This window comes from Ictidomys tridecemlineatus, chromosome 5, assembly GCF_052094955.1.
Source record: "Ictidomys tridecemlineatus isolate mIctTri1 chromosome 5, mIctTri1.hap1, whole genome shotgun sequence".
NCBI lineage: Eukaryota > Metazoa > Chordata > Mammalia > Rodentia > Sciuridae > Ictidomys > Ictidomys tridecemlineatus.
The window spans coordinates 101,795,956-101,814,154 of NC_135481.1; the positions used below are offsets into that span (position 1 = coordinate 101,795,956).

Consider the following 18,199-nt stretch of genomic DNA (forward strand, 5'->3'; position numbering starts at 1 on the left):
GGAACACGAAGGAGTGAAGCTGAGGACCAAAGGATGTTAAGGAAATGATCTGAGAGGATCAAAGGACGCAGATTTGAGAGAGCCATTCAGAACTCTACCTTTCCTGCCTGGCACAGTGGTGCATACCTGTAATCACAGCTACTTTGGAGGCTGAGGGAGGAGGATTGTAAGTTTGAGGCTGGATCGTAAGTTTGAGGTAATTTAGCAAGACCTTAACTCAAAATAAAAAAGGGCTGGGGATATAGCTCAGTGGTGGAACAGGGTCCATTCCCCAGTACCAAACAAAACAAAACATCCAGAACTCTGCTTTCACATGATGCCTTCTTGCCTACTATGCTCACCAACCACTAGAAAGGGCCTTATCTTAAGAGCAACCCCAACTTAATGAATCTTACATTGTTTACCACTATTCCCCAAATAATACCTGTTTCCAAGGATTCCATCTTTCCTGTTGTTAGCACTCTCAACTCTGCCTCCTTTTTCATGCTGTCATATAATTGTGACAATATCTGGTTGCCCTTTGTTTACCCATCTTCTGTCTTAGATGCGGGCTGTCACTTCATAGTCACCTGATTAACTGTCTCATTTTTTGTTGTTTTTATCCACCCCCTGCAACTTCCCCTCTTCTGTTCCCTTGTCTGAGTTAGTAAATCACTATCTTCTAGCCCTTAAGCTGAACTGGGGGGAGGGGTGGTTCCAGGGATTGAACTCAGGGGCACTCAACCACTGAGCCACATCCTGAGCCCTATTTTGTATTTTATTTAGAGACAGGGTCTCACTAAGTTGCTTAGCGCCTTGTTTTTGCTGAAGTTGGCTTTGAATTTGCGATCCTCCTGCCCAGTATCCCAAGCTGCTGGGATCATAGGTGTGTGCCACCATGCCCAGCCTTCCGCTGAAATTTTGGTTGGACTCATCTGCCTCTCTGTCCTCTCCCTTTCTGTCTAATCAATTCACAGTACCCATATTTATTCCTTTCCCTTTCTTTCATCAATTTACTAATTTATTTAAAATTTTGCCACTATCCTATTTGAGCCCTAATTCTCTTCTGAAATCTACTAAGAGCTTCCTAACTGGCCACCCTGCTTCCAGCTGCTTGATGGTCCCACCCCACTTCTCACCTGAGTTATCTTTCCAAAGCACCATCATAGTTTGTCCGTTCACTGCAGAGCCTTCAGCAGCTCCTGGGGCCTGCAGGGGAGAGAGTCTCAGTTTCTGAACATGCCTCCTCGCTGTCCACATCCTAGCCCCATCTATGTCTCCAAACGGCTCTCCCAGCAAGTACAAGACTTGCCCTTTGTCTCAACCACTGTGCCTGTCACTCCTTGCATCTCATCTTGACTTGGGTCATAGCTGAAATGTCTTCTACAACCACCGTCTTTGATATAGCTATTGTCCTTCAAGGACCAACTTAAGATTTCTTCACAAAATCTCTTTCCATTCCTGTTGTCTGCTGATGGCATTTATTAACTACTGAGTTTCCATTGAACTTTGCTTTTAGTTGTATTATATAACTTACTTCTGCTGTTTTGCAGAGACCATTATTTCCATTTCTGTCTTTCCATTTCCTCAACATGCGATTATAGATTCCTAGAGGCTAAAACTCATGTGTTTACCCCTTAAGACAAAGCCCAAATGGCACCTTAGACACACTGACTAATGCTTTTTCTTTTATCTCACTTCAAAAACATTATAAACATGTTACATAATTCAACATAATTTTTTAAAAATACTTTTTGTATCAGAATTTTCTCTCCCAAATTAGATTGCAAACCTCTGAAGCTTAAGAAATATGGACTACAATGAATTATTTTTTTAAAATCGTGTTTATTATTACTGTTATTATTATTATTATTACTACTACTACTGTTTTGGTACTGGTGATTGAACCTAGGCATGCTCTACCACTGAGTTACATCCCCAGCCCTTTTTATTTTTTAATTTGAGGTAGCAGCTTACTAAGTGGCCCAGGCTGGACTTGAACTTGAGATCCGGAATAGCTGGGATTACAGGTATGCATATCACCTCCACTGAAATTCTTATATACTCCTTCAATTAAAATTTGTTGGATAATTCAGTTCATACAGCTTCTCAGAAAAACAAAAATATGAGACTCTTCAGATTGCTATCTTTGTGACCTGAGGCAAATTATTTATCCCCTAGGGCACTTAGTTCACTGTATTAAGAAAGAGATGATACACACTCCTTGTAGATGCAGATTCAGCGATTGCTTCTTTGAATCACAACATTGCATGATGAATCCCAAAACAAAAAAAATTCAGAATCAGCAGCATGCTTTCTAAAAGGAATATGAAAGGTATTATTCAATAGAACTCATTATTTTTCTAGTTTCCTGTCACTTCAAGCATAATATCAGACAGTACTTGCCCTGTTATTACCCCTATATACATACATACATATATGAAATAGAAATAAATATGTATTTTTTAGAGGTAAGCATGTGTATATACACATATTTATATGCATACGGATTTAGTTTTTTTAATCATTATAAGAGCATTGTAGTAATGTTTGTATAAAACATCATTTCACAGGTTTATCTCTACTATCAAAATTCTAATATGTCATCATTTGTCTTAAAATCTGGAAGAGGGAACCCTAATATAGAAATGTGATCATTATGCTTTGTTCTATTTTTTTAAAAAAAATCCCTTTCTAATATATACGTGTGAGTTCCTTTGATTTAGAATTATAGTCCTGCAATCGTTAGACCAAGGGAATGCATTGAACACTACCCTCTCAAGCCAAATTTTTCAGAATGTTTCAACCATTAGATAGCAATAACAGAAGGCATTTTAAATCTTTTAGAGTTGTGTAAGGTATTGTACCTCTTGTTAATTGAATTGAAAGATGATTGCCCTGTGATTACCTTGATTCGAATGCTGCATAATTTACCATAATGATAATTAATTCCTTGTACTGAATGAGGTAAGATGCTCAGGAGCAAGTCTGTTTCTCTCTCCCTCTCCCTCTCCCTCTCCCTCTCTTCTATTTACATAAATCACAATAAATAGGCATTTAATTATTTTACATACAATCTGAGAGTATTTGTTATAAAATCTTTTCTGCTATATTATTGTATCAACCCAAGTATCTCCAAAATAAAATAAAATTTGAATCAAGGTTATCAAATTCCTAAGAGATTACCTACTACTCGCTTATTGCTTTATCTAATTATGTTTGGGTTTGTGAAAAAAAGCAAGGGCCCATTATATGATATTTCTATTTCTATGTTCATCTGTCCCCAAACTACCCTGAGTGCCATAATATAGCAGAGCCTATATTACCACAGCCATCTATGCTGAAATTAAACAAGTATGGAGTTGGTAAGTTGAGAAAGCTGACTAAAACAGGTGGGTTCTCCGAATACACACTGCTAATGTGTCCCAGGTGATTCTAGCAGGTGCTCCACATGTCACACTCTGAAAAACCCTCTTCCAGCTCATCCTTTGGTCTCTTCGAACTCCAACACCATGCCGTCACTTGAGAATTATCTTTTTCCTGCTCTCTATTTTGTCCAATTCCACGAGCAATTGGTCACTTAATTACAAGTAAATAACAGTCAAGAAAATGATGCTCAGCTTCTTACATTGAATCATGGAGCAATGCAGAAGCAGACACTAGTTTGATGTTGGAAAAAGAGAATTTATAAATTACATTTAGCCTAACAATTTATACTGGCTAAAAGGAATAAGTTATTTGAGTATATTATCTCTAGTCTTGCTTCCTAATATTTATAATGCATTCTTCTTTTTTTTTCCTTTGTGCTTGTCCTAATGGGTAGATTGATAAATTGAGATTAATGAGAGTCTTCCTTTTCTCTCAACTGTTTTTATGAAGTATCTATATGCTCCCTGAGCAGGAAATGAGGGGACTTCTGTTGTTGATCACCAAGATCATAGTGAACCAGAACTAGACAGGAGTATGGGAAGATAATATTGTGATGAATTTCTGTTTCCGATAAGGGACCATCACTTGGGGTCACAAGGTCTTCAATAGTAGCCCAAACTGCATTTTGGAGAAAAAAAGACAATAGCATTAAAGCTGAAAAGTAATTCCAGCCTCCCTATGTTCTGTTCCTCTTTACCTTTCCATCCACATAGAACTTTCCTTCCCTGGAAGACATGGCCTTACAACTCATAAGATATCAACAACAGGAAGGATGAAATGTTAATGTGTCGTTAGGATAAGCATGGAAGATACAGAAAAACTAAATTATTAGAGGCCTAACATTGCAAAGCCTGCTCTAAGACATAGGACTATCTGCCCCTCTCCTGATAACCCATGTCTAATCCTTCGTGAAAGGACTTTTCTACCTTTATTAGTTTTCTAGGGCTACTTTAACAAAATCCCACAAACTGGGAGGTTTAAAACAACATCTATTCTACCGAAGTTCTGGAGCCTAGAAGTCCACAATTAAGGTGTCAGCAGACTAATGCTCCCTCTGAAAGCTGTAGGGGAACCCCTAATATTGATGGTCTGCCTGCAGTCCTTGATTCCTGGGCCATAGCTACGCAACCCTAATCTCTTATTTCCTTGTCACACAATGTTCTCCCAGTGTGTCGCTCTTTTCATGTGGCTGTCCTCTTCTAAGAACACCACTCATAATTAGATTGGGGTCACACCCTACTCCAAAATGATCTCATGGGACTTAATTAACTACGTCTGCAACCTCACACCCAAATTATTATTTCCAAATAAACTCACATTCTGAGGTGTCGGGGATTATGACACTGACATACCAGTTTAGGGGACACACCGTTCAACCCCCACATAGTAAGCTTCTACAGATCTCTCCAGTTTGATCCAGTCTAGATCCAATCCATGGGGTTTCACCAAATGAGCTAGGGAACTATCACACTTACTGAAACAGTAATTGCTGTCAGTCCTTCATGAATAGATTCCTGCATGTTTTCAACACATACATCCTAAATCAGGACTATAGGGGAAATATCTAGAAATCTGCTTTTTGACAAATACCACAATTCAATTATATAATGAGGTAAATTTGGAAAAACTGGAGTTGAAGGAGAGAGCTCCAATGAGCATCTTCCATTTCCCTCTGCTTGCAAAAGGCTATATATATATAGCCTTTTAATTACAAGTAAATAACAGTCAAGTAAATAATATATATAAAATGTATAATATATATGTGTGTGTGTGTGTATATAATATATATATATATATATATATATATATATATATATATATATATAAAATGGGAATCCTGTTCTTGACATCTTCAGTGTCCACCTGGAGAAAAAAGGTAAGGAAAGTAGAGCTGGATTTGGAGTTGTGTCTGATTTAAAAAGGCACCTTCTGTCCATGATGCTAACTCATCATGTTTATGCTAAATTAAGGACTCTAAAATCATCCAATCACTGTACTTTATTCTCTTTATCTTATTCCTAGAGTTAAACTAGTTTTTCTTTGATCTCGTCCCAGTCAAGAAAAGAGAGATGGCAGCTGTCCTCAACTTTTTTGTATGACTATATGTACTTAAAAGACAGCCTCTTCTCTTCATTCTTGACTTTTGGGGCATTTAATTGTTTCTTAGTCATTCAATAATCCCAGTTACTTTTTCCAGAACCTGTTATAAGTACTCCACATTCCCCTAAGGAGGAGAAAAATTTATTAATGTTCACTACCCCTGCTTTTCTACCTAGAACAGGACTGAAATAAAAGACCCCGCCCCCTGTGTATTTTGCACACTATAGGTCTTTTATTTCTCAGCAGTCAATGTCAGGCTCTGCTAAAGAAGAGCTCTCTATAAGTCGAATATGAGTCAGAAAAACTGCACCTATAGCTGCTCAAAGGGCAGGTAGTTTGCAGATGCAATGTGGGGGAACTGAGACATTGTATTCCCAACAACTTTGCCACCAGGATTTTATTTTCAGTGCTGCAAGAGGTCATTGAAGGCTCTCAAACCAGACAGTGACATGATAAAATTTCATTTCTAAAAATTATGATAGCTATTGGGGAAAAATGGATTAGAGGAGGCATGAAAACACTGGAAGGTATTTCATAACTTCTCCAGGAAAATATTGCAGTAGAGGGACTATAGACCCTGAAAATGTGGCTCATTTCCTGCAATATGTTTCCCAATCCAAAATATTCTGTCATCAAATTCTAGAGTTCAGGTCAAGGGCCCATTGTGACCTAGAATGTATGGTAGAATTGGTCTCCTGAGGTCACCCAGTGAATTGGAATTTGTATAAATTCCTGATTGATGTGTCGAAATCCAACCAACTGGTCTCATAGTCTAAGGTATATTGTTACTGACCTCAGGTCATAAGAACTAGTTTCCTAAAGAATAAAAGGAAAACTAATAGAAGTAACCACATGTCGAATGTTCTAGGTCAGTGAGGTGTATAATCTAAGTGGATCAGAAGGTGGTCTGGGAAGTCACAGGCAAACGGCTCTCCCAGTCCCCTGCCATGTAGCTTAGGGTAGGTCATGCAACATCTACCTCAGTTTCCCCATCTACGGAATGGGTATAGAACCATCTACCGTATAGGTTTGTTGTGAACTCTAAAAGATAATAAATGAGAGGGACATCTCCCAGACATAAGGTGAGCACACTATAAACCCTTAGACGTGAACATTGTGGTTGCTGTTTTATTAATAAACAGAGATCATCTTATTGGAGCCATTCAGCAAAAGTCTTGGGACTGGAGGAAGCCTTTAACGTGGGTTCTAAAAGGCTAAAACATGAAGAATAAAGAGTGAGAGAGGATCTGTGCAGTTTCTTTGCTGAGCCATCCAAATGCTCCCTCTCCATCCTTTGGGTCATTTTCCTCTAATAAACAGTCTATTTATTGCCCCTGCTGACAGCCCTGTGAAGAGCTGCTCGCCTCCTGCTTGGTGCTGAATTATGGACAGTGCATTGGAAGCCATACATTCTCTCCGGCTTCCCCACATGTGCCTAATAACAGGGCAGAGTTCGATAAAGAAGAGGCCACAGGCAGGTCACTCCTCTTTTTATTTTCTCATTGTTCTGTACCAAGACGGCCACACCCAGCACCCCAGCCCTCGCCCTTTCTCTCCCTCTTGCCTTGGAGCTATTGTCAAGTGTATAAATACGGCTGAATTGAAATGCTCTCTGGGGTTGACTGAGAGACCAAGAGCATGTTCTCCCATAAATACGCTGCAGACCAAGGGTCTGCACACGGTGTGAGTGTGGCAGATGAAAAGGAAAACAGGCTAAATTCAAAGGGAGTCACTGTTAAGGGCTGGAGCAACCTTTTACCTCCAGGTGGGCAAGATGCCCACGGTTATTTTTTTTTCCCCCCCTTAGTATTGTGGAGAGAAGGAAAATGTTGTACAGTAAATCTATGGTGCTGTTTTAGGAGTTTTTTCTCTTGATCTAATCCAGCTGTTTGAAGTGTCCTTGAAAGTTCTTACCCAGCCCACATCAACATCCTGCCTGCTGAGAGCCCTGAGAAGTTAATCAGCTCAGACATTGAGAGGTGAGGTTGGTGGGTATCAGATGGCTGTCCATTCTGCATGCAGCCACTGGAGATGGGAAGGGCATATGCTTAGGTTTGTTTCTGGGACATGGGGTTGCTTGAATATGCCTGAGGGCACACCCACACACCCATCCCTATGGTGCCTTCTCATAATTGTGCTAGATAATTCATGTCCAATAGGCAGATCATCCAAAACAACCACCATCATGATCCACCCTACCATCCTTTGTTCACAAGCTTTTGTACATAATCATACTTTAATGAAACAGTCTTGCCACCTCCACCACCACTATTTGATCTTCCCTCCCTCTATCTGTGGCTTCAGACCAGATGTCACCATTCTGGGAAGGCTTTCTTGCTCCTTACCCTGATGAGGTCACAGGTACTTCCTATGTTCTCCTAGTTCCTTGATTTTCCATTCAAAGCACTTGATGCACAAAACTTCTCACTTATATCTCTGAATACAGTCCCTAGAAGCACAGCGTTCTGTATGGTGATGCCATGTTTATCCCAGAATGGAAAGTGATCCCTATTATGTAGGACATAGATGGCAAATTATCTCCCAGAACAATCCATAGTCTGGAGAAAGGTTGTCTGAGAGCCCAGAATGCTAACTCAAGACATGTGGATCGTCAAGAGTCACTTACTTTCAAATAATTTTGATGACTTCGATTTCATGCTTTTCAGTTTCCTCATGTCTGCAATGGTTGTCCTTATGGAAGTCTCAGCCCTGGTAACTGACCAACATCTAGTAGGGAAGAGGACTAGTTTAGAGCAAGCACAGACAGACCCTCCTCATCTGATCTGATTAGCATCAGGGTAGGCTGGGGAGTAGGAGAGAGGACTCAGCCCTGGTGGAGGGAAGCTGGTCCTGGGCAAGTTCAGGATGACTCTGTGATGAAATCAGGGAGGAGTGACACAGCCGATGATTTCAAGTATAGTTTATCTTAATTCTAAAATGTAAACAGGACACATCAAGCTCTTTCTGATTAGCATTTTCAGAGTAGTTGGCAAACTTGACCTTGTCCATATCCTTACCCTCTTACCAGACTCTGGTGTAGATGTCACCCCCACAGTTGCAGTCTTTACACTTGAATCTCTTTTTGCCCTTGTTCTGTTTGTGAACTCAGGCTTTCAGCAAGTTATCCTTATGACTCTCCATTCTGTGGTATACCTTGCGAATTCATGTGTAACCAAATCTTTTAAATGAAGGTCACAAAAGCTAAATCAACATGAGTCCTGGGAGTGGAACCCAGTGTTCCCAATCTTCCTACCTACCGAGGAGCAGCTCCACTTCCCTCCTGCTCCTGTTGGGACAGGTTATAGTATTTCATGCCATCCTGTCTTATTGATTGAGTCATACATCTCTCATTCTGCAAAGTCAGGGTCCTTAAATACCTCTGTGGAGCCACAAGGACTCTTCCTTGTTGGTAGTCTTTGACTTTGAAATTGATATTATTTACTACTTTGGACAATCATTATATTAAAAAATAAAATATCAGGGTGTCCAGGAAGAATGTTACATAGGACATCGAATCTTTTTCTCCTGGATAAAGACATGAAAATATAGTCCCCTTATTGTGGCACTGATAGGTCCCCTCTGAGCAGAATCTCTGCTTCATACCATAGAAATTCTTGCAGCTTCTTAGGCCTGTCAGCCTGTCATTTGTATATATTTAACAAAGGTGCAAAAGACACACACACACACACACACACACACACACACACACACACATTTCTTTAGAACATAAATTACTTTTTCCACAGTACAAGTTCCTTGCTTTCTATTTGGTTTTCAATGATGGATAAAATGATTTTCTCCCCTACCTTGATTTAGAAATACCAAGCTACTTTTTGTTTTCTGCCAGCTATTGCTTTCTACCACTTATTCTTATTTTTTTTAAATCTCTCTACCATTCTTATTGTTTTCTAGTAATTTCTCGCTGATTTTAGAGAGATAAAATGCAGTCACACTTAGCCAAGATCTTTGTACCTGTGTGACTTTGTTTAGAGTGCTTTATATATGGGGAAGGGTTCCTGAAAAGTTAGGCAGGAACTGAATACTTAAAAGCAAGTCATCATTTAAGGGCCAGAGAGGAACTTGCTATTGGAATGAATGTTTTCATGAACCTTTTTCCAAAGCAAATAATCATTCCTTATGTTATCTTATCTTTTATGCAAATCCCAATTTCCATATTTAAGTCTTACTTTAAAGCCATGCATATTTTGTAGTTGTCTTTATATAATGGTCATTCCCTGGTTTTATAATTGAAAAATAGGTGATTTTCATTTACTTTCTGGCTTCTACTTCTCCCAAATCTCTTATTTCAATTTTTATTTTGGTAATTTTCTTGTAGAAACTACAATAGTCCCTGAAAAAAATCACAATATTTCTGTTTCAGTCTGAAAAGAAACCTGGCAGGCATCAGAGTGTGGAGCACACAGTATGAAATGAAGCACTCAGAGCCAAGTTCAGAGAACTGTTGATGACTTTCCTGCAAATGTCATAAATCATGATTTCCTCATGAAACAGAATTGTCTGATTTTGGCATTTAATTCTAACACACACACAAACATGTTTTCTTTTCCCCTTTTTCACACATATACCATCCTATAAATGAAAAATAGGTCATTCTGCCTTTGAGTCATTCATGGGGAAAGTTTTCTTTTTCCAGTTCTGCAAAAAGTGGTGATTTTGCTTTTAGAAAGGATCTCTCCTTCTGAGGCCAGAGGAAACATCTGAGTGAAATAAATATCAATCAGAATTGAATGTGAACATGAAACTTTACTTGCCTTTTTACCATTAAATACATATTTGCAAAAGTGCTATTCTTTTTATAGATTTCCTTTCTTTGTCACATCAACACATGTGGATTCCAAACAGTGATCTAAATTGTACTCTCCTGCCCAAGACATTGTGCTATTTGCTGAAGGTGCTAAAGCAGAAAATCAACTAGGAAACTTCCAGGCTAAACTTTGCTAGTCGGAATCCAAGGTCAAGGTGCTCCCAATGATTGAATGTCTTACCTGGTGAATCTGGGCTTGAGTCATTCATCCTTCTGGTTTAGTCTTTAAGTACACTCACCCAGGAGATCCGAAAATTAAACCAGATGTAGAAGCTGGCTCTATTACTGAGAACTTGAAAGCTCAGTTGTGGGAGAATAAACAGAAAGAATAGGTGTCTTCCCATGGCCCTGTTTCCGGGAATGGTCAACACATTCCACATGCCTCTGCTGTATTCCTTGGTTAAAGGTTCACATAAAATGCACCCTGGGAAAGAAGCAAACCAGTTGGGATGTCAGGCCAATCATGATTCACTGTATTCCAAGGTCCTGTTTCACCTCCAGAACCAGGGGATCTTGGTGCCAGCAAAGCCCTACTGGTGCCTATGCTTTAGGTCATTTGTGTCAGGTACACCTCTCTGAGCATACTGATTAACTGCAGCTGTGTGCAAATTAGTTTTCTTCAGGAGCTATTTATTGCTCTCGAATTAGCAACACATTCTGATGGCAGGCAAACAAAGGCAGTTGTAAAAGAAGGACATGAAATGTGTCTGGTCTTATTTTGTGCATTGATGTCAGAGCAACACCGGTGAAAAACCGCCTTAGAACTTTCATCACTGTCCTGATGGTGGAAAAGCCCAGAGACATGGGCCCTGTCTCATCATTGATAGTTTTCCTGACATTATTGGGAAGGACAGGCCAAGGATGAGGATATCATAAATTATCATTAATTCTCCTGGTAGTTTTAATTCGCTCTGTTCTTTTTTTCCTCCCATTTTAATTTAGAGCATAGGTATATATTTGTATCATGCATTTAAGAATTATGCAGAGCATTTAGTATCATGGATCATATTTCAGATAGGTGCAGCATGAAAACGGGGAAATGCTGGCTAAAGCAGAACTCCTGGTTTCCAACCAGGATTTCCTTGGATACCACCATTCAGAACATTAGTTTCTTCTTAAATGTGCTTAAGGATTAAAACTTAACAATTGCTTAATTCACTCTCCACGTTTTAGAATCCCACATTTAAGGATCCTGGGGAGGGAGCTATCACATGAGAGACCATCCTCCCAGAAGATGATTATCAGATGAAAATGAAGCAACCATACTAATTTTTTTTGCTCTTGCCAACTTACAAACCACTTCAAGTCTTTGAGCAATGAGAAATATACTTTCACTGTATTAAAAATGCATTCTCCATTAAATCAGAATGCAAGGTGAACTGACATTAAAGGAATTTGCCAAGTATTTTATTTCTTTCCAGCAAGGTAATCCCTATGGAACAGGATACTTTAGCAAATTCCCTTAATTTGGGGTCATTAAGTTGATTTCCAACTCACTCTTGGTGCCTATTTTTTTTCTCTTTGATTTCCTAGAGGACAAAATGTAAAAACTAGGCATGAATGTTACCTTTCTCTCCAAAGGCCCAGCTGGGCTCAGGAAATGTCTTATGTTGTGTCAGAAATCCAGAAAAAACAAGAAATGAGTGAACTGATTATACATCCTTGGTGTTGGAGGAAACCTTAAAGGTATTTTGGTCAAATCAGAAAAGTATTTTCAAAATATTTTGCACCTTCTAAGATTTGATCTTCTATCACTGATTTGCCTATTTTAACTGCCTGGAGAAGCCATTTAAACTTGAAGAGAATCAGCTTTCTCAACTATGGAAGAATGAAATTGGACCCAATTATCTTTAAATCTTTTTTTGTATTAACATCGTCTTCTACTAGACTTGCAGTATTCCAGAAATATTTTCTTAGAGAAAAAAAAAAACATGTGGAGAGGGGAAAAAAAGTTAGTTATAATGACATTTTTAAAACAGTAGTAAACTTAGGTGCTTTGAGTTTCTGCATAATCATCCCGTACTTTAGTAAGAAGTTAAGAAAATTGATGTACTCTTTCAAGTCAGAACTTCCTGTTATAACTGGGTGGTAAACATACTTGTTAATAACTCATGGCTGAGGCTTAAGGGAGACCAACTGCTAATACCTGGAAACAGTCAAGTCACACTTTATTATTGACCTTGAATAGACCCTGACTTTTACTATTGGCAGTATTATTTCTTTGCCATTTTTGCAACAAAAAGTCAAACAAAATGTAAATCTTGTTTTCCTAAATCATTATGGATATACAAAGATAAAAACACCCTACAGATATTTCTTTAAAATCTCTTATTCAGAGCATTTAAAAGAAGTTATCTTCTTTCAGTCTTACTGAGAGCAAATGCCTCTCAGAAGTCAGATCACTACTTCTAATGACACAATTGCTTTATTATGTGACATTCAAAAGAAAGACTTGAAGTCATATTTCTAGTATACTGTTTAATTTGCTAAGTAATTTAGAGTGTTAATTCAAAGGAAAGAATAGATGTGCCTGAAATAAAGTTTTAATCCAAGCTTGATAATAAATTTATCACAGATATAATAAGGATCATTGTCAGAATGGAATGGAGTGTTTTGTTTAGAAAAACGCACAAATGAAAGATTCATTCCATGAAAGAAAGAATGTCTTTCTCTGTTTATTTGGCAATGGAAAGTCAGACCAAAACATATTAGTATGTCGTTTGAATCTGATCATGTGGGAAGACAGGATCTGTATTTACATACAGCTTCTGTATATGACATGAGAAGGGGATCATGAAAATTCTATGTGTTGCATGACTAATATGCAGATTCTAACTAGAGCAGGATGATTCCTGAAGTTGGTATACTGAAAATTACCTTCTACATACAATCTTCAGTTTCTACATAAACATACACACACACACACACTCTCTCTCTCTCTCTCTCTCTCTCTCTCTCTCTCTCTCTCTCTCTCTCTCTCACACACACACACACACACACACACACACACTGTAATTTCTAAAATTTGGTAGAGCACCACTTGAAATTGGCTTGTCCAATATAAAAAAAAAGGTAAAGAGTTATTAATAGAGCTAGAAGACATGTAAGATCAGACTCAACTGTGGGCAGGCAGTCAAAATACTTACCTTAAGGAAGAAAGTAACTTAACTAAGATCCAGTAATATTATTCTGGGAAAGTCTGGAGAATATTCATTTCCAGAAATAGTTCTAGTAACTGATTTAAAGAAGGATTCCAGACCTCCTAATGCAAAAGTCAGTTATATTCCCAGAGATCTAAAAATATAAGAATCGGGGCTGGGGTTGTGGCTCAGCAGTAGAGTGCTTGCCTAGCACTTGTGAGGCACCAAATATAAAGAAATAAAATTTTAAAAAGTAAAAAAAAAAAAATTAGTAGTGTCCACCTACAACTAAAAAAAAGGTTAAAAAGAAATATATAAGAACCCTACTTCTTCTTCCAAGTCCTACAGCATAAGTTTGGATAAATTAATTCGTTTGTAAACCTCTCTGGGAAGTATCACAGCCTTTTTGATCTGAGGTATTATCTTTGGAGAAAAGGGAAGAAGTAACAAGGACAAAAAAAAAAGTTGGGGGAAGAATTTCACAGGATAAAACTCTTCAAGCCAAGGATATGAGTGGAAAATATTTTATAAAGAGCAAGGAAGAATTTAGAGTAAGTTTCTTTAAAATGCAAAGAAAGAGACCTACCCAGGGGTGTCTCCCAGTTTTTTTGTTGATTGATGAATTTTCTCCTCTCACTTCAGTTGACTAATAGACTGCTATCAAAACCAAAGAGCTTCCAAAGGACCAATGATATACATTCTCTTCTGGGTTATCAACTTTTCTTTTCTCACCCTTACAAATGGCACCTACCATAAATTGGAATAGCACAAAGATACCTGTGGGCATGGCAGCAAGACCCAGACTGGCAGCACAGTCACAGAAGGTGGCAGGGATGGGGGAAGGGGGCAGAGTCACTCTAACCCTTCTGCATTAGTATGTGAATAGTTATATCCAACAGGAAACATAAGTGTACACACATTTTAATGCTTTTGGAATTGATACATCAGGAAGGGAGCAGAGGTGTTGAAATGGCCCAAAGAGACAGCAAGATAAAGAAAGGGAATGTTAAAAGTTTGGACAAATGAAGTGTAGAGGAGTTTGAGCAAAGAATAACTCATAAATACAGTAACACTCAGAACAAGAAAAAGTTCAGACAACTCAGCCTGCAACACGGTGAGGCATTTATGGACAGAAAATGGAAGCGTGGTCCAGAGACAGCTAGCTGTTTTGGTTACGGCTCAGTGTTTGTCTTGTTTGAACTTGGCTTGAACAATTGGCTGCCAGGGATTTGCTGAAGATCAGCTACTGTGATTGCCTGAGACTCAGCTATTCATGACAAAAGTATACTCGTAAGTTAGGCTTTTAGTTAGTCTACATGCTAAATTAGGTTGCATTTGATATGTGACTGCTCAATTATGGAAGTGTCCTCAGGCCAAACTTAGTTTAACAGGAGAAAGAGAAAGTGAGCCTTCTGAAGATATGATGGAGGGGCAAAGAGAATGCCAAAAGAAGAGAAATATGTAATACATTTCAGATATTTGATCTGTGTCTTCTGTTGTTGTTCACTCCAGTTGTTTTTTATGATTCACTAGTAACTAAGGAGGAAGCATCTTTGCCCAGTGGCCCTTCCCCCACTCTCTTACCCTGTAACAATACAGGTGCTTCTCATTTTACAAAGGGGTTACATCCCCACAAACCCATTATAAGTTGAAAATATCTTTAAGACAAAATGCATTTAACACACCCAGCCTACTGAACACCCTAGCTTAGTAGCAGCACGACTGTAGAGCAGCGGTTGTATCCTCTTGTGATCTTGTAGCTGACTGAGCTGTGTCCCTGCTGCTGCCCAGCACTGCCAGAGAGTGTCATGCCACATATTGCTAGCTGAGGAAAAGATCATCACAATTCAAAATTTGAAATACGCCTTTTGCTGGATGAGGATCACTTTGGTTGAAAAACCCCCGAAGCTGAGCCTCTGTGAGTCAGAGACTGTTCCTGATGAAAATGCGGGGAACTTACTCTCAGTTCAGCACAACTATCTTTTATCCTACCTGGTATGAAGGATGTTCTTCCTTCAGATGTGAAGCAAATTTCTTGGCCAATAGAGAAGAGAACTGCATTCTCTTGTCTTCCCTTTATCCATTGTACTCTCTATGCCTTTCTCACTAAACCATGGAAGTTTGAGCAACAATGGGTGGGTTTTATTTAAATATTACTTTCTGGAAAAATGCATCTCACTAGAATTTTTTCCAATTGAGCAAAAATGTCCAACTCTTAATTAAATAAGTTACATTTTGATTATGGTTATTTATTATGTAAGTGACTAAATCAGCTCATCTATAAAAAGAATATCTTGAGGGTTCTAAGTAATTTATAATGCTTTTAGATAAACTTTGAACCCATAAACTTTGGAGAAATGTCATCTTATTTCTGACCACGGTCCTGCATTTGACATCAAGTATATGGTTGTAGCAGTCACTCTTGTGTGACTGTATAAATTCGCTACATCGATAGTTTGCATCCTGAATTAATTTGTCTAAGGTGTCTTAGGGGAATGCTGATTTTATGCTGGGAACAAGGTTAGGTGGAAGATTTGATGGGGTTCTATAACTCAGCACGTTATAATTCTGACTCCTACCATACTCCAGAGGAATTAGTCTAGGTGACTTCATGAGACTAAATATTGGAAAAATTGCTAACACTACTAAATCACCCAGGTTCTGGCAGTCTACTCCTTGCAAGCAAATTAGTGTATTAACTCTTTCTGATTGGCAATTGAATTAGAGTTGCACATAATCTGGTTTGTGAAATGCTGCACTTGCATATTCAAATAGTTAGAAGAAAGTGTGTGGGAGCAAATGCTGTCCTGAGAAAAGGAGAGATCTTGAAATGTAAAGGTACTAGAAAAATGGCTTATCCATGGGTGTGACCCTGATCTTTCAGATAGTCCTGGTCTCATTTTATTCCCAATTTAGTGATTTATTCCCCACTAAGGAACAGGCAACATTGCAAGTGAGCTTAGTGTTGATACTGTTGAAGGTAGGCAGACTGAGTTCCTTGGTCCATCACTTACTAGCTCTGTTATCTTGATCAATTTATTTAGCGTCTCTAAGTCTCCATTTTCTTGTTTGAAGGAGGATCTGATAATAGAAATGGCTTTGTTGGATTGTTGCAAGGATTAATGTGATAACTCAAGTTATTTGTTCAGCCTCCTGAGTTGCTAGGATTACAGGTGGGTACCACCACACCTGGCCCAAATATTTTTATTGAGTAGTTAAATGCATTGATATTTTTTCCTTCAATTGTTTTTCAAAGAAAATAGTGTTAAGCCATAGATTGCATAAAACTGACTAAAGCCATGCACAATGTCAGTGAATTGAAAGGGAAGATGGCTTGGTCCATCCAGGCTGCTATAACAAAATAACATAAAGTGGACCAACTTGTAAAAAGAGTCTTTCTGTCTTATCTGGAGGCTAGGAAGTCTAAGATCAAAGCCGATCTAATATCTGGGAAGAGTCTGTTTTCTGGCATCTTCTGGCTGTGTCTTCACATGCTGAGATGGACCAGGCATCTCTCCATTGTTTTTTTTTAATACCGGTATGACCTAATCACCATCCAAAGGCCCTAGGTTCTAATACCATCACATTGGTAATGAGACTTCAACATAAGAATTTGCTGGGAGTGGGGCGGGCCCAAACATTCCAAACATAGCAATCGCAATCAGGAGGAAGCAAATTTGAATCCTTATTTCCACATCAATGCTTCATTTGCCTTAAACAACTTATTTAATTTTTATTCTGATTTATCTATTCCGAAAATGAAGAAATAATATTTAGCTACATGTGGGAGTGGGAAAAGTTATTTCTAACATAAAAAAGAAATTAACTTTTGTAAATGTGGTGTTACTAAATAATGGTTTGCCTGGTCCAATGAAGCTTAGATTTTTACTTGTACAAACAACTTTTAAACATCAAAAAATTATTAAGTTACTTTTGATGGTGTTATTTTGTTTATTTTTTTAATTTTTTTTTTTATAGAGAGTATGTGTCTTATCCTTAGTCAGCAAAACACTGTTAAACATGGAAAAATTGCCCTCGTTTTCAACCTTATTTCTTCTGTACAAACCACAGCCATGTTTACAATCTTTGTTTTTATCCAAGTAAAGCTGAGGGAAGGGAAGTGGAATCCACTGAGAAAATGATTTTCCCTGGAGGGTGACTTAGCCTTCAAAAAGAAAATCAGCTATGTGAAAAGGGAAAAAAAAATGTTTAATAATTGAGAGCAATAATTACATTTCTAAATATTAGCTCAAGCGATAAGGAGTAGAGAACCAAAACAGAACAAGGTAGCAGCGCCATTGTTTGATGGTGCTGGAGGCCTTCCTTCAGTGCTCCAGCAAGGGGACCTCTCTGGGGACAGAGTCCACTGCAGCTACATTTAAGATCACCTCACAATAATGCCACTGGGATTCTTTTCCTGTTGTGGGCTCCATTCCTTCACCTCTCTCTGAGCTCCAAGAAACAGCCAGTCATAGGACATGTCTTCCTATCTTTCCTTGTCACCATTATGAGTGGCATGCCGATGGCCAGATGACTCTGGAGCAGAATAATTAGCTAGGTAAATTTAGCCCCATCTCCCCAAAATAAGGAAAGAATATGCAAAAATAGAATCAAATATGCAAAGCCACCCATCTATTCCAGCCAGTTCTCAAGGTAGTGTTTATCCTAATTTATCTCCTAATTCCCTATAAGTCTGGAAAACTCTTTACCTTGATGCTTTTGGAGT

The 18,199-nt window shown here is 38.5% G+C and overlaps 1 protein-coding gene and 1 long non-coding RNA gene across 44 annotated transcripts in view; one reads left to right on the forward strand and one right to left on the reverse strand.

Annotated features, from left to right (window-relative positions):
* The window catches only part of Nrxn3 (neurexin 3), a 1,549,271-nt gene that overhangs the window by 1,450,979 nt on the left and 80,093 nt on the right, over positions 1-18,199 (forward strand). The window lies entirely within an intron of this gene.
* The window catches only part of LOC144377901 (uncharacterized), a 32,299-nt gene that overhangs the window by 4,029 nt on the left and 10,071 nt on the right, over positions 1-18,199 (reverse strand). Inside the window, exons 2-5 of the long non-coding RNA XR_013439172.1 lie at positions 10,515-10,757; positions 8,135-8,235; positions 2,201-2,296; positions 1,119-1,188 (exon numbers count right to left, since the gene is read on the reverse strand). This is a non-coding gene — a long non-coding RNA (uncharacterized LOC144377901). The remainder of the gene's footprint in view (positions 1-1,118; positions 1,189-2,200; positions 2,297-8,134; positions 8,236-10,514; positions 10,758-18,199) is intronic.